Source organism: Lissotriton vulgaris, chromosome 1_1, assembly GCF_964263255.1.
Source record: "Lissotriton vulgaris chromosome 1_1, aLisVul1.2, whole genome shotgun sequence".
NCBI classification, from domain to species: Eukaryota; Metazoa; Chordata; class Amphibia; order Caudata; family Salamandridae; genus Lissotriton; species Lissotriton vulgaris.
In genome coordinates this window covers 1,895,862,779-1,895,878,374 of record NC_141685.1, presented here as the reverse complement: position 1 = coordinate 1,895,878,374, position 15,596 = coordinate 1,895,862,779, and the positions used below count along the sequence as shown (strand labels likewise).

The window sequence follows — 15,596 nt, the reverse complement described above, 5'->3', positions numbered from 1 at the left end:
TGGAGATTAAGCAAGCTTGTAAGCAGAAAGCCAATGCACACAACAAATCAATGTGATACGAGATCACATTGATTTGTTGTGTGCATTGGCTTTCTGCTTACAAGTAACCACAGGGAAGGATCTCTGACATCCCTGTTCCTCAGAGTTTAGGGTTTTTTCTCTGATCCACTTGCACCAACTATAAACGAACATAGCTTTTGACTGATCCACTACCTGTCGAGCGCCATAGTATTTCTGAAAATAACCAAACCCATCACAGAACCTCGAGATTAAGCAAGCTATTGCCCAGAGTTGCAGCGTGGGACCCCATGATTAGAGAAGGCACCGAGGCGAGAATTATCAAGTCCGTGGACATTTTTGGACTCAGGACCCTGCCGCGTTGGGAATTGAACCCTGGTCCCGGGCCAGACCTCTGCATCAGGGTCTGCCGCTCTAATCAGTGAGCCACACTCCTCCACTGTGGAGAGCACAAGACAGCACGTATAGCAAAACAGACAAACTCATCAGTTTGAAAAAACTGCCCTCACTCACATACCGAAGTATGTAACATGCTTCATCATAGGGCCTGCTTACAATATGCCCTGGTGTAGCCACACTCAGGGCGGAACATAAGGGAGGGAGGAAAAATAATAAATCCAACACAACACAACCTACGACCACAAAATTCAACACGTAATACACGTAACATACAAAGTGATAGAGCAGTATAAATCACCAAGTGACAAACTAGTGATGCGACAAAAAAGTGGTGTTAATAGGAAGTGATTTAAAACTGGTTTAAGGATACCAACCAAAACTTTATTCCAAGGCTCCCCCATCAGGATTAAAAAGTAAAAAAAAAAAAAGGATGGGTAATGTCTTGATAAGAAGATAAGACTTCAAGATTTCCCTCCTGGTATGCTATGGTCAACATGTTTCGACCGACTTACTGTGCCTCAAAAGGTCACCCCGGTCTTCTTCAGGACTGATGTTGCTTCCAGTACCACTTCAGGCCCCACCGTATTTCGGTTGGTATGCCACGAAGTCCAAGCCGGTCTACTTCGATCCTGGCCCCTCTCGTCACGTGTGGAGAATGTTCCCAATAATCAGGGAGAACATAAACTAGTAAAGAACAAAAAGAGATGGTATAGTTACACTACACTCCCTGGTGATCTCTTCTCATCCCTATACTTAAGAACATCTGTTTAAGTTCCCTATGTGGTCAGAGGGGTAAAAATGCTCTTGAATTGTCCCTCAGGTATCAGAATCCCAAACACTCATTTAATAGTATTACTGGTGTTTTTATAAAAAAAAGGCTGCACATATGTGAGGGAGAGGTGTGGCGCCGCGGCCAGGGTGACTGATTCCAGAATATGGGGATCACGGTTCGATCCCCGGGACCAGCGGCAGATTAGCTCAGCACCATGTGACTTTGGGCAATAGCTTGCTTAATCTTCCCGACGGCCCCCAGCGCCTAGAGAATCTAACGGGTGATGGTTTGCGCTTTACAAATGTGGATTATTATATTATTATATACTCACACACTGGATGTCACCTCTTCTCTTCCCCCATATAACTCAGCTCCCTCTCAAGTTGTTATAAAATCGGGCATGATCAACTGTGCCCACATTGATACTCACCGAGCTTATATAATATATAAACTCGAACTGGTGTTAGGCAGGAGGGTATCCCATGAGCACAACCTATATCACAATGAGAGGAAAGGATATAGTGGTAAACCCCTGCTCACAAATGCCGGTATCAAGGGCGTGCCCCTCCATGGGACTGATAGTCTGATTCGAGATCGTAACACCCACGCTGCACAGCGGCGCTCTCAGGCGCCTGTCACTGCTCCCAGGGGTACACCTTCCCCCTTCCATCTCCTTACTGTTCCGTAGGCTTGCCCTGACGTCTCGGCCTGTTTTCCGGAACACCGCAAAGACAGCAACGGAGTTGTGTTGTCGGTCTTAAAAGGGCTATTCAGTTCCTTGATTGCGTCGCTCACGCCCCACGTAATCGGCCAGCCCGGCCTGCGGCGTCATGATGCACCGGAATAAGCGGACGTAGGAGTGATGGGAAATGTAGTTTTACTGTTATGTTCATAGCATTTCCCCGTGTCATCCAGGTGTTATTTTAATTCCGCACCGGAACAAGAGGACGTCGGGGTGATGGGAAGTATAGTTTTTACTGTCATATACATAGCGTTTCCCCGTTGTATGCAGGTGCTGTTTTAATTCCTCCAATGTAGACTCAAAACATTTTTTTGAAATTTGCTAATGCCCTACAGCAGAGGTGTTGCGGGCAGAGGAAGAAGGCACACAATTCCGCTATCAAGGGAAACACCAACCAGAGAAGGAGATTATGAAGGACAGATTGTGCACTCAACGGTTGTACTGTAAGTGCCTCTTCCTTTTCTGTCTCCCCAATGGTAGTCTCTATTGTCTCCCCAATGACTGCCACTGGATTTCATCGTTCAGCCCAACTATGTGACTCCTTAACCCTTTCGATGCTGATGACGAGCTCAGCTCGTCATCACCCACGGGTGTCGTGTGCTGATGACGAGCTGAGCTCGTCATGACACCAGCAAAATGGCAATTTCCAGCACAGGAGGGGGAAAACGCCTAGCAGCCAAGGTGTTAAGCGGTAGACCCATTTTTGTTCATGAAGTAGCAAGGTTCGTTGGTCGTCCGCCTGGTGCCTTCCTAATGATACTATCTCTATGACAGTCCATTTCAAATCTTCGATGGTATGTCCCATTTCTAGAAAGTGTGCTGTGAGTTTAGTATTGGATTTACCGCACCTTATTGTGCTTCGATGTTCTGTAATTCTCGTTCGCACTTTCCTGCTCGTCACCCCTACATACATTTTATTGCAAGGACAGGTGATCAAGTAAATGACCGCCTGGGAATTGCAATTCGTATGGGATCTCTGTTCCCAAGGTGTTGGGAGTCCGAGATCAATTGACTGGGTGTTGCACGTGAGATGGCATACGCTACATGAACCACACCGTGTGTGGCCCATCAATCTGGGCAGGCCTGCCACAGTAGTCGTGCCCCTCGTGACCACCATGTCTCTAGGTCTTGTGTGTACAAGTAGATCGTTTAGGTTCTGGCTCTGCTTGAAGGAGAAAAGGGGTCTTTCTATACTCATGCCCCCTGAATTCAGTATTTTCCAATTCCGTAAAACCAGTCGTCTAACCTGCTGTGACGCTGTATTAAAGGTAGACACAAAAACCGGTTTATTGGATTGGGGTCTAATTATGGTAGGTGCCATGGTGAATGACGAGTTCAAGTCCAGGGTCGTGCACACGCAGACTCTAGGGGACTGCACCGCCCAATTGGCAGAGCTTCGTGCTCTGATGCTTGCATTGGAGTACGCTGATCCTGGTGTGTCAACTCTTACTGTGAGTGATTTCTACTACTGTGTCCAGTCTTACAATGAAAACCTTTTCTTTTGGATTTAAAATGATTTTCGTGATTCCAAGGGTAGCACAAGAAAACATAAAAATTATCTGGGTCCGAGTGGCTGAGCTTAAAGAGCAGTTGCCACTCGTGCTTGTGATTCATACTCTTGGTCATCAGCGCGTGGGAGTCCACGCTGTTGGCAATTCACTTGCCGATGAGGCAGCAAAATCAGCAGTATCGACATATTTGGTTGCAGCAGTTACACGTTCCAGAAGTTAGATTGATGATGATATCTTGGCAGCTGTTGCTGCAATTGAGAAGGGAGGTAAATATCCAAAAGGATTCCCTTCGATGTATTCATACCACTAAAGTCCTGATAAAGTTCCTTATGTGAAGATTCCTGACGTTGGTGAGAGATTGCTTCCCAACGCGGACCGCAGGCCTACTCTGATTACCGCAGCCCATGAAGGTGTTGCGTCTGCGCATGTGGGCGCTTCGGCTGCTGTAGCTCAGTTACAACAACGTTTCTGGTGGCGGGGACTGTACAAACAGATGCGTGATTATGTCCTTCAATGTGACATTTGCCAGCAGATTAAGCCTTCCACTGCTGCGCGTCTGCCACAGATACAGTTGTACATTTCTAATAAACCCCTTGGGTGTGTTTATTTAGATCACTGCGGTCCCTTTTCTTATGATACTGCGTATAAGTACATCGTAGTAGCAGTTTATTTATTTATTTATATAAAGTTTTATATAGCGCAAACATGATCCCGAAGGATATCAGAGCGCTTTACAATTTGAGTGTAATAGTTGCAGTACAGTCATCAAAAGGAATACCAACCCAAACCACCCGAGCTTTCCCAAAATCAGTCAAGTGTATCCAGATCTACAATACACTTTTTTACTATTATTTTACCCATTAACAAAAACAAGTATTAAGATTATAAATGGTCTCAGAGGTACGACTACAAACCGGAATATGCCTTTGGAACATTGAATTAGCTGCAGAGGGCAACTGTGAGGCTCTCAGTGTGTAAATGGAACGTAAAAGTAAAGCAGTGGAGGTACATTCCTGGGCCCAAATCTCATCAGCCCAAGCCACACAGCATACTATGAACATATCTGCCCACTATTAGCTACTCTGTCGTCACCATCATCATTTGTGTAGGCAGGGCCGGCGCTAGGCCTAGGCAGTATGGGCAGCTGCGCAGGACCTCGTACTCAGCCCACCAGCATGGGGCCCCAAACAATGGCAACACCCCACCGGTCCTCATGTACCTTGCAAATCAAATTGAAAGGTGTCTCTTTACAATTCGGCCCATGAGAGAGGGCCCCCTTCCCTGGGCCTCTCAGGGATGGTGTGGCAAGGCCTACAGGAGGGGGAACACCTCTTGGGCTGCCCATTCAGAGACACCTCAGGACGCACATTGTCAGCACTTTAGCCCACACAGGTTTAACTCTCAGCCCTCAAGCAATTCTCACACCTTCAGTCCCAAATGGGCTGTACAAGATGTGCTTGTAGGGGGCTGAGAAGGGAGCTGCGGCCCAGGAGGAGTCTGCACAAAGCAGGTTCCGGAGCCCAGAAAGTGTCACTTATGTAAATTAGAGGGGCCTCGCAAATTTCCTTTCGCCCAGGGCCCCGAAAATCATGGAACCAGCCCTGCGTGTAGGGCTAACAGCCATAGGCATCCAAGCACATCTCTTTTGAATTAATATAACAAGCTTGACTGTACAATCTTTAAGAAAGATACCCAGCCTGCTAATTAAGTGAGGTCACAGCAAAGGGACCCGATTCACCAGTACAATGTAGAAGTTTAGGACCCCAACAATGTTCTACTGTTTTCCAACAAACGCAATAGTACTCTGACAAGATGCTCGCAAACAGGAAATTGTAAACGATTTAAAACATCACATATTTTACATTCAAGGATGGCTTCCTCTTTTTCCTTCCTTTCCCTGGCAGAATGCAGGACACAGGTTAATCCAGCGGAGGTCATAAATTCTACAGCCTGCCAGACTCCAAGTGTGCTCCTAGCTTCTAATACCCCACCATGTACTGTGTCACTAGGGTTCAATCTACCAAATGGCATGTACTTTATTCTGCACCGGCTTTCCAACTTCCACTCAAATGTAATAGTTTACCCTTCTGAACTCGCCCCAATTTATCTTTGGCGCCCGCTAGATGACACCCAGAAATCAGCAGAAGGCTCGGTTGGTTAGTACACCTGCTACAGGATACATGCAGAGCTGAACTTCACAGTACCCAGGCCAAGTAAGGCCTACTCCCCTTTGCAATCTTTAGTAGCTAAAAGTAGGCACAATAACAAACCCAATAAAAAACATTACGGATACCGAAGCCTTGCTTTTTTTACAACTGTAGGAGAATAAACTCTATATGGTCACTGAAATTATTTCTCTGGTGGAGTCTGCTTTGCCATTTCACACACTGCTGATATGCGTCTGGAGGAATGGCTACAATTACCTCCCAGAAAAAAATGAATGGTGTGAAGATTAATGGCACAGTCTTGTAAGCATTTTTAACCTCATGCCCATTGTTCTAAAGACGCCTACAAAACCGCCAATGCATATTAACAAGGAAGCAGCCTAATGATCATCCCATGAACCAAATTTCCTTTCAAGTTAATCAACAATCTTTTCACTATTTTTCCTGCAGGAATGATAAGATACAAGAACATTACCCAAGACTCCCACATTCATGTGCAGCCACTTATTACGCCCTAAATATACTTTTCCATCAGAATAATCCGTGTGCAAAGACTGACTGCATATAAAAGGTTTAAACAGATAAGCAAATGAGATTAGAGAGGCAAGTGGTGATGGGCAACATTTTACAGTTGCAGCATTCTCAGAACGTATTACTTCCAATAGGGGACCGGAGGTCAGTTGTACAAAACCATTCTCCAATCACAATCCCAAAAAAGGTTTTTCGTATTTACTAACTTATTTTGTGAGTCAGAAAAGCTTTTCCAAGTGGCAAAATGTGATTTTCGAACCATGGCAAATGGCACTTAGGAGGGGGCATGAGATGGGCCACCCCTATTAATTGCAAGTAGTAATGCTATGTATGAATAGTTTGCAATTGCGGTCGCAAACCACTGATCAGGTACAGACACCCAAAAGGAGGTGATAACTGATTCACAAGGGGGAAGGTTGCATCCACCTTGTGTTTATAGCCAATTGCATAAGTCGCAATTAGATCCCTGCATAATTAATATTCATTCGGCAGTTTGTTATGCGACATGCAATACAAAACTACAGCTCAGTGAAAACGTGTTTATCCCATGGACCTATAGCTATACTCATGATTTCATAGAAATATTAATTTACGTTTCGAGAGCACCCATCATCGAGGACTACCTGTCGTCTACCATTTCCCGTCCACACACATAAGTAAGGTTTTGAAAGAGTGCTCAAACATACACTACAGCATCAACAGGAGATGCAGTCAAGCAACCTCAGATTTTTACAAACCACTTCTATAATAAAGTTACAGATGTAATTTTGCCTCCAAGGCAGACAGGAAAAAAAGCATGCTGGGCTTCACATTTGGCAGGAAAAAAGACCGCCATGACTCCTTCAAAGAAACGATGCGCCTTAACGTGTTCTTTTTATCAGCCCTTTGTCATTAGTGGCCACGTCAAGGACAACTAAAGCTGGCTTTGCATTTAATCCAGACAACAAGCCAATGGCCCATACAATTCAAATCAGCCAGCCGACCCCCTCTATGCTTGCATGGAAGTAATTGTGCAAACGAATTGCATTGCTGTGATTGCCAAATAGAATATCAGTTAATGTCATAGTACATTTTCCAGTTTCATTATGAACAAGAGCTGGTCATTTCTACTAAACAAGCAAGCTCCATGTAAGTGAAAATGGGTGATGCGATATCTGCAGTATGAATATGCTGGTGTATTTTTAATGTGGTGTCCCTGCGTGAAGTATAACCCAACTTCTTTTCCAGATTTTATTTAATGAATGAGGCAAATAACATTTCTAAGAGACAAGAAATACACTATATTCAAAAAGAAATATCATTCGTAGTATTGGAAAGCCGAAAATTTTATTTTTGTCTCCACATTAAAGATAAAATGACAAATGAGATGGAGGAGAGAAGTAGACAAGTGTTTAAATACAATGGGCAAAAAATGGGGAGAAAGGGAGTTCAACTTTTTATTTAGATGTACACTCCAATATACATTAAAGCCATGTCACAAGTGAGAGCAGCCGTCTTTACGCCACTGACAAAAACAGGGTCAAGGAGACCCAATTGAGGAAACAACCAAAATAACTACAACCTGTTTTTAGAGAGGGTGTAGCATACAACAATAGGGATTGCTATTTTCATCAGCATTCTCAAGGAGACTATTCAGAAAAGTAGTAAACAGAGCAGTCATTAAGAAATTACCCTTGCAGAGATGCCAGATTGTGATGATATTTCGATCTATCATTTAATTTTAGGATCTACTGCACAGGGACTTTTGTTTAGACAAATTGATTACTCGTATTTTAATCGGGTGAGGTTCAAGGTACTTTTGGGTGCATATAAAGTATGGGTGTCAGTCCGGAAAATGTTTGATATAGGTAGATTACATATATATTCTCCATTTGCAGATAATTTGTTATTTCCAGATATTTTTCGGGATGCTTTTTTCAGGGTCTGGCTCTCTCAGGGGGTTAGGAGGATTGGGGACATAGCTTCTATATTGGGACTGATGAGTTTTGAAGAAATTAAAACAAAACATGGATTATGTAATAGACAATTTTTTAAGTTTACAGATTAGGAACTTTTTTAGTAGAAAGACAACATGCTGGGCTCCCAATACGGTAATTGAAGCTTTAAAAAGGGGGTCAAACATCTTTATCCCCGATTTATAAAATGTTGATTGCCAGGAAGTCTGATGATTTAAATAAGCATTTTGTACGCTGGAATTCTGGGGTTCAAGCTGAGCAGGGGGCTTGTGAAGATGCACTTTTATTTAGTCAATCTGTTTTTTTTTCTGCCAATTTGCAAGTACAAGGTTTTAAAACCTGGTGTAACCTGTATATAACCCCTGCCCAAATACTTAAATGGGGTGGTACTGCGGGGATAAACTGCCCACGATGTGGGGAACTAGCGGCAGATAGTGTGCATATGCTTGCGTCCTGCCCTGAACTTGCTCCTCTAGTACAAACAGTGGAGCAGTATTTGGGTCAAATGTTTAGCTTCGACGTGGCTTTGACACCTCAGGCTATTATGCTTGAGATTATCGAGCAAAATATGTCTGAACCCGAACGTAAGTTGATTTTTATTGCAATGACTGTTTTTAGACTATGTTTAACTACTGTCTGGCTTGACCCTATTCCCTCAAATGTGCATGTCTGGCTGAGTAAATTTATTAATACGTACAACTGGGAAATTTCTGTATTTAAAAGAAGAGGAGCTAGAGCCCGGAGAGATGGGGAGCGGATGTGGGAACCTTTATCCACATGGCTTGAATACAGATAATTTTGATTTCTTTGGTTGGCTTTTTCATCTTTCTGTCTCCATTTATGTATACATATGTATTGGGGCTGTATTGCTTTCTTATCCCTGTATCCTTTGTATCAAATGTCCGGTCGGTCAATTTTTTTTTGTCTCTTTTCTCTCCTCCAACGAACCGACTGGGGTGGGGGATGGCTGGGGGAGTATAATTTGAAAAACGGAGATGTGACATGTGGGAACAATTTGTACTGAAATTGAGCTGTTTTGTTTCTATGGTAATATAGGTCTTATTTCCTAATAAAAAAAAATTTAAAAAAAGAAGAAAAGAAATTACCCTTGCAGGGGTACTGTAATGGACATCACTTTAATAACATACCTGGGCTAGCAAAGAGCTGTCCGCTGGTCATTAGTTACAGATGTCCCACACTAAGCTCCTAAACCATCTTAGTTGCAGCAAAGGGGGTTGAGTTTAGAGCAAGGATTAGAAACTACACGATTCATGCACACGCTTTGTGTGGGTGTGGCCTCACCGCAGCGCTGATTCACGGACTGTCATAAGAGACTTGCGTATCTTTGTAGGGATTTTTGCCTGTGGTACGTACCTTCCATTCGGATCAGGGTCCGGCTTTCGCGTATAAGGATGCCATGACTTTGTTGGGGGTCCACGTCAAGTTTTCGTCTCCATACAGACCTGAGGGTAATAGTGTTGTGGAACGGATGAACCGAGATTTAAAGGAGTCTTTGACGGCTCGAGTTATAGGCACTGGCAGGAACTGGCCCATCTCAATGGCGTGCAGCGTGCTCTTAATCTCCCTAGAAGGTCTCTGGGTGGGCGGACCCCATACGAAATGCTCTTTGGTATCAAGATGTATGTACCGGACCTTGACGGTCTAGACTCGGTGGCTCAAGCCGCCTCCTTTGACGTAGATGAACATTGCAATGTTTTACAGGATCTACAAAAGACAAGAGACAGTCTTGCAAAGGAACATTTGCCCTCCACCTTGGATGATGCGTTGCAGATCCCGGTAGTTGGCTGGCTACCCCAAGTTGGAGAACTAGTTCGTGAGAAGATCGATAACAAGAAAGAATTTGGTCCCTCTTATCGAGCTCCGGGTCCAGTGCTTGGTGTGAAGGGCACAAGAACAGTCATTTTACCACCATTTCCAGGTCGTAAGGAGAACAGGTATATCGCCATTGACAATGTCAAGATACACAGAGTGGCCGATTCTTCTTAGTATGGCACCGGCAGTCTCATGTCCTTCGATTTTGAGAAATTCTGTTTTGGCCCCGGTTTTCAATCCTGTGGCTGATGTTGCTCTCGAGTTGCCTGCAATTTCCAGTCTTTTTTTGAGTATACTGCCTGGTACTCAACATGATGAAACTGACTATACTTATTCTACTGACTTATCGATGACTGATTTACAAACTCACTTGGCTACAGAATCCAGATTTTCATTTGACACTGTATCACACACATCTAATGTGCCCTCAAAGATTTCTAATTTGGCAAGTCTGTTTAAAAAACATTTTTTGATTCCCCCATGGACTTATATTTGGATGGTACTTTTTTCGATTTACCTTTTTATGACAATTGGTTTTGTGTTTTATTTTTTCCGTCTCGTCAATGGACACTATGTCGAGGAGAGAACGGACATTCAACATATCAATGGAACTTTGGCTCCCCATTCCTCATCGCACAGAGTGCAGAGAGATTTGGCTTTTGTTAACATCACTGCTTGGCCTGTCTTAGAAGGGATGCTGTTCGATTTCAGATTCATGGGCCCACTGAGGTTATAAATGTCCCTATAGTGCTTAGAGTATCAATGGGGGATGCTGTTAAACAAAATATACGTTCTGAGGATTGGGATGTTCAGGCCATTGAATCATTGTTTTCTGATTTGAAATATTATGCTGCCTTTGATGCTGGAGATTTGTACTTGGAGTCTGCTAATTACAGTGATTTGTATTGTTATCAACATTTTGGCAATCACTACCTGCATAAAGCTAATACCAGGAGACTCACTGTACATTACACCCAGTAGGAACACTGTACAGCTCCTATACAAGGCAGTTCTGCTACCTTTTTGAAAAGGTTCGCTTACTTTACAGATTTTAATCAATCTAATCCTAATGCCTTTTATTTTAAAATGGCTGAAAAGTCCATTTCCAAAGTTAGACTTACCGATACTAAATTATTGTATTCAAAGTCCTTTCTAGACCAGTTGGCCATTGGGGGCTTCGAGTCGTGGAAGGATACAATTGACCTTAAATCAGTTTGGGGTTCTAAAAGCTGGCAAGTGCACGGCACAGAGGCTTTGCACCGAGCATGCCTCATCCCGAACCATATGTTGTTTTTGAATTCTTCTATTTCTCAAACATGCTTTGGATTGGCTACTCCTAAAAGATTGAATGCTCCTTCCTTTTCAGACTTAGAGGAATATTCCGGTTGGGGCAATTTTACTAAATTTTCCATGAGAGAGTTACAAACTCTATTATTGAATTCCTCCTTTAACATATCCAGTTTGGATCCCGAAGGCTGGTTGCTCTGGCACAGAAGTGCTGATTCATGCCAGCATCGTTTTCTCGGTTTAGCTCCCGGCTATACACAGGTCAGGGTAGATCCCCAGTTTTGAAAGTGGCATTTCTGTAACTACCTATTCTGTGGGAAAATTGTGTCAGAACTGGCTCAGACATTCTACCTTGGCGTCAGATAAACTGCATTTATCTAAACTGACTGATAATGATCTGAATGATTTTATCAAAAGGCCCGGCTAAAGGTAGATCAAAAAGATGGATATATGCTGTTTATAATGAAATTTGGAAAGCTTCCCAGATTGAGGTGCTACCCGCCTTAGGGCTATATATCAAACTAATTTAGAAAAGGTTCTAGCAGTTGTAGATAACAGCATTAACACACTCTTCTCGCATTTACACATTAGATAATATTGTGTCATCTGTTGTAGATATTGTGCAAGATGAGTTGTCTGCCCTGTACCACGGTCAAAATAAATTAAGTTCCATTATGCAGTTTGCTGGACATTGCAGACACTTAAAGCCTCTGAAGTGCCATGGCATTACTTGAATACGTCTGGCTTGTTTGCCCCCTTTAATTTGACGGACAAGCATCGCTTACTATCAATGAAGGATGCTTCTTTTTCCATGTTGCACATTGAGAAGTTAGAACCTTTACCGTTTTCTGTGGCTGAAGCCAATGCAGCTACATGGCTTATTCATGGTTTGATTACTCTTCCTTTTCCTTTATTTGCATTTACGAATTGTGTGAAGTACTTTGCCATTGGCAGATACGAGCCTCTAGGAAGTTCTTATCTCCGTGAACCCTGGTCGCTTCCTTTTACATTCAGATGTCTTAAGGAAGAGAGGTTTATTTAAATGGTGAAGAATGCACTGAAGCACTGGATCATTCCTTAATGTGTCGACATATCCAAATACATGGCTCTTGCAACCAAAACAAGCCTAATTTAGCCTGTGTTTTGAAAGGTACACCCGTGCCTGCAATAGTTCCCACATTCACGTTGTTGGCTAACGGGAGTTATTTACTTTTAAACAAGGAGTATTGTTGTGGGTTAATTAAAGGTATTGCATATGTCGTTACAGTCAGTGAACGTGTAATTTGTTGCAAGAATGTAATGTATCCACCCCGCATGGGAAACTTGATGATTCAATCTGGACTAAAATTCCGACCTTGAAAGCAGAGTTCAATAAGATGAGTCGCATAAGAGCTCTATTGTCCCAGAAAGAAGTTGCCCTCACATCTGCTCGTAAAACATTTGTCCTTCACGTGGCTAACACCCGCACAGAAGTACATGCCTTATTAAATACTGATCTGCCCTTGCACTTCGGCGAATTAATTCATACAATCTTCAATGTGTCCTCCACTTCGGAGCTGGCTCACTTTTTCAAAGCTGTAAGCAGTGGCTTAGTGACTTCCTTCCAAAATATTTTCGGAGTCATTCCAGCATTCTTCCATTCTATTTTCTCCAGCCTGTTTGGTGGATTTCACTTGCTACTGGCTCTTGCTGCTGGCATACTATTGCTGTTCTGTCTATTTCAAAATGGATGCACATCCTGTGTTGCAAGACGGGCTGTCTCGGCTAGGGCTTCTTCGCACCCGGATGCTTGAGACTATGGTGCGCTGCCGCTTGCCACACTGAGTGCAGCGTATGGATTATCGTTTCGATTTTCCTACTTTACATGAGTTGCGATTTCGAATAGGCCCTGGATTTGTGTGTCTGCAATACGGTATCTCCCGAAGCGGATTAGAATCGGCTTATGAGTCCCTTAGTTGCTCATGAATTGCTTTGCTCTGATGGAGGGATTATGGCCTTTCCAGCGATGCATGGTGTTCTGGGTCGTTGGAATGTGTTCGCAGCGGCGCAAAATTTCTTGGCTCGCAGTTTCCTCGAGAACCGACTGAGTTGTCCTCTGATGGTGCAAGAGGCTCCGGTAATCAAAGAGCTTGTATGTTCTTTCCCTTTGTTAAATTAGATGGCTGGTCTGTTTTCAGATGATAACAGTGACTTCCTGTTGGAGGCTGTTGCTGCTTATTTTGCCTATTCATTATTAGGATGAACTGGGTTTGCAGTCAAGTTTTTGACCTGAACATCTCGTTGGATTTGAATTCTTTTGGACTCTCGAAAAAAAAAAAAATTTGGAAAAGATTGCCTATTGACTTTATCAATGCCCAATGCTGAGTTTAAGACTATTGCATTTTTTTTTATTATCTCCTTCGATTTTTTAAGTGCCAAATTAGAGACTTGTGTTTGAACTATCGAACTTGAACTCTGCGTTCCTAAATTGCCCCTTTATACTTGTCCTATCAGTGTTTGGATCAAAGGGAGGGTATCTTATGTATTGGTTTCACCTTTACACTGTGTTAAGTTGGCATGTGTTAGAGTTTTAAACGCCATTTTTTTCCTTTCCTGCTGCCTCTGCACACGACACATTTTGTTATTAATGCTTTTCGCCTAGTTAGGTATTTTGCTTTACACGAGAATAACATGTTTGCTTATAATATCAGTCTTGCTTGGTAAGCTAGGTCTGTACAGTGAGTGCCGAGGCCTTCAAGGTTATCTCAACACAGCGCTTATTGTTTGGATTGATCAGCGCACAGTAGACATAATATGGGTGCAGCTGTGGCTAACTTAGGTTTTAGGCGCGAATGATATTGCACTGCGCAAGGCAGGAGAAACACACTTGATGAATATCCGTATGCAGAGTGTTGGTGTAGGAGATTATGTGATCCAATTCCACTGCACCTAAAGGTATGGGCCCGCCCTTCTAAACCCAAATAGACATTCTGTAGATATAATGTAATATACTAGCTAGGGAGGGTAAACTGAGGTTCTATTTAGACCTGTTTCCTTTAGCATTTTAACATGCTTTCACCTTTTGGATTTTATGGAATAGTAACTATGCTTATAACCTTGATCTTTATAATAGGTTTGCTTGTATTAGCTAAGATACTGCGTTTGAGAACACTGCATTAGAAATAAACATTTCAAACTCGCACGTGTCCTCATTGACTCCTCGTCCTGGATTGATATGTTAGTATAACGAAAGAGTGTTCAAGTGTTCCACGTTACCTGAGGTGTTTTAAGTCCATGTTCTGGGTTGTCTAAATCATTGGGGTTGTGTTCGTACCAATGAGACACTGATTGCTAGTCTGGTAGGGGATTTTGGATACTAAGGTGAGTTTTGGCACACCCTAATTCACTGACGTTCTAAGTCTCTATGCACAGTTCTGTAGTTCTGTGTAGGAGCAGAATCCCTGCTACACTATACCCGGATAACTTTGTGGGGGGGAGCTTTTCCAGTATCCCCTCCAGATCATCCCCTTGTCCTCAGTGTAGTAAGTTGGCAATATTATCGTTAACTTGCACAATTAATTAAGAGAGTAGAAAGAGCAAAGTAACTGATACTATACAATTGACCGATGCTGATCTCTTGTCGCTTTGGGAATCATGTCAGGTGCACGTGCTCATCTGACTCATGAGCGTAGCTTTCAAAGCAGGATTGTATTACTACAGTTCTGTGTTGACTCCATTTGCGCTGAAGAGCAGTCTGCTGGTAAGTGATTACTGCAGTTCTTAGTTCCCAGCGGAGGGGGGAGTCTGGGGGGACGATCCAATTTGAATTTGGAAGGGGCTTATTGAGGGGGTCCCTTCCAATTTCCATTTCTGAACCCTATGTATCAATGGTTTGCTACTGCTCGCAAAACACTGATAGGTTTCAGATTCCCAAGCTGGAATGGTAACTCCTTCGCAAAAGGGAAGGAGTACCCTTTGAGACACTTCACCATTGCCAACTGAGGAGGTGGCTTCAGGAAGGAGTAGGCAGTGGTTCAGAGGACGAGTGCCAACTCACACTGAAGAAGTAGTTTTTCAAAATGCAATTCTTTTTATTTTAATTGGCTGCTTTACGAAAAAAAGTTTTGATAAGCATTCACAGGAATGGTGGCCTGCTGTTGTATGCAGGCCACCATCCCTGTGATTGTAGCCAATCGTAATGGACCACAAACTTCAAACTGAATAAGAAATTTTCATTGGGCAGGTTGTCTGCGACACACACCGACTGAGTATTTTGTGGCCCAACTTAGTAGTAAATAGGTTGGACCTCAAAATTTGATTCCATTAGCAAAAAGTCAGGGCACAATTTGCTCCTACTTTTTGAAAATGAAAAATCTAGCCCCAAATTCTTAATTTCCACACAGA

General features: G+C 43.0%; 1 protein-coding gene across 3 annotated transcripts in view; it reads right to left on the bottom strand.

Annotated features, from left to right (window-relative positions):
- PPHLN1 (periphilin 1) overlaps nucleotides 1–15,596 on the bottom strand; it is a 718,032-nt gene that overhangs the window by 646,982 nt on the left and 55,454 nt on the right. The gene's annotated exons all lie outside the window — the stretch shown is intronic.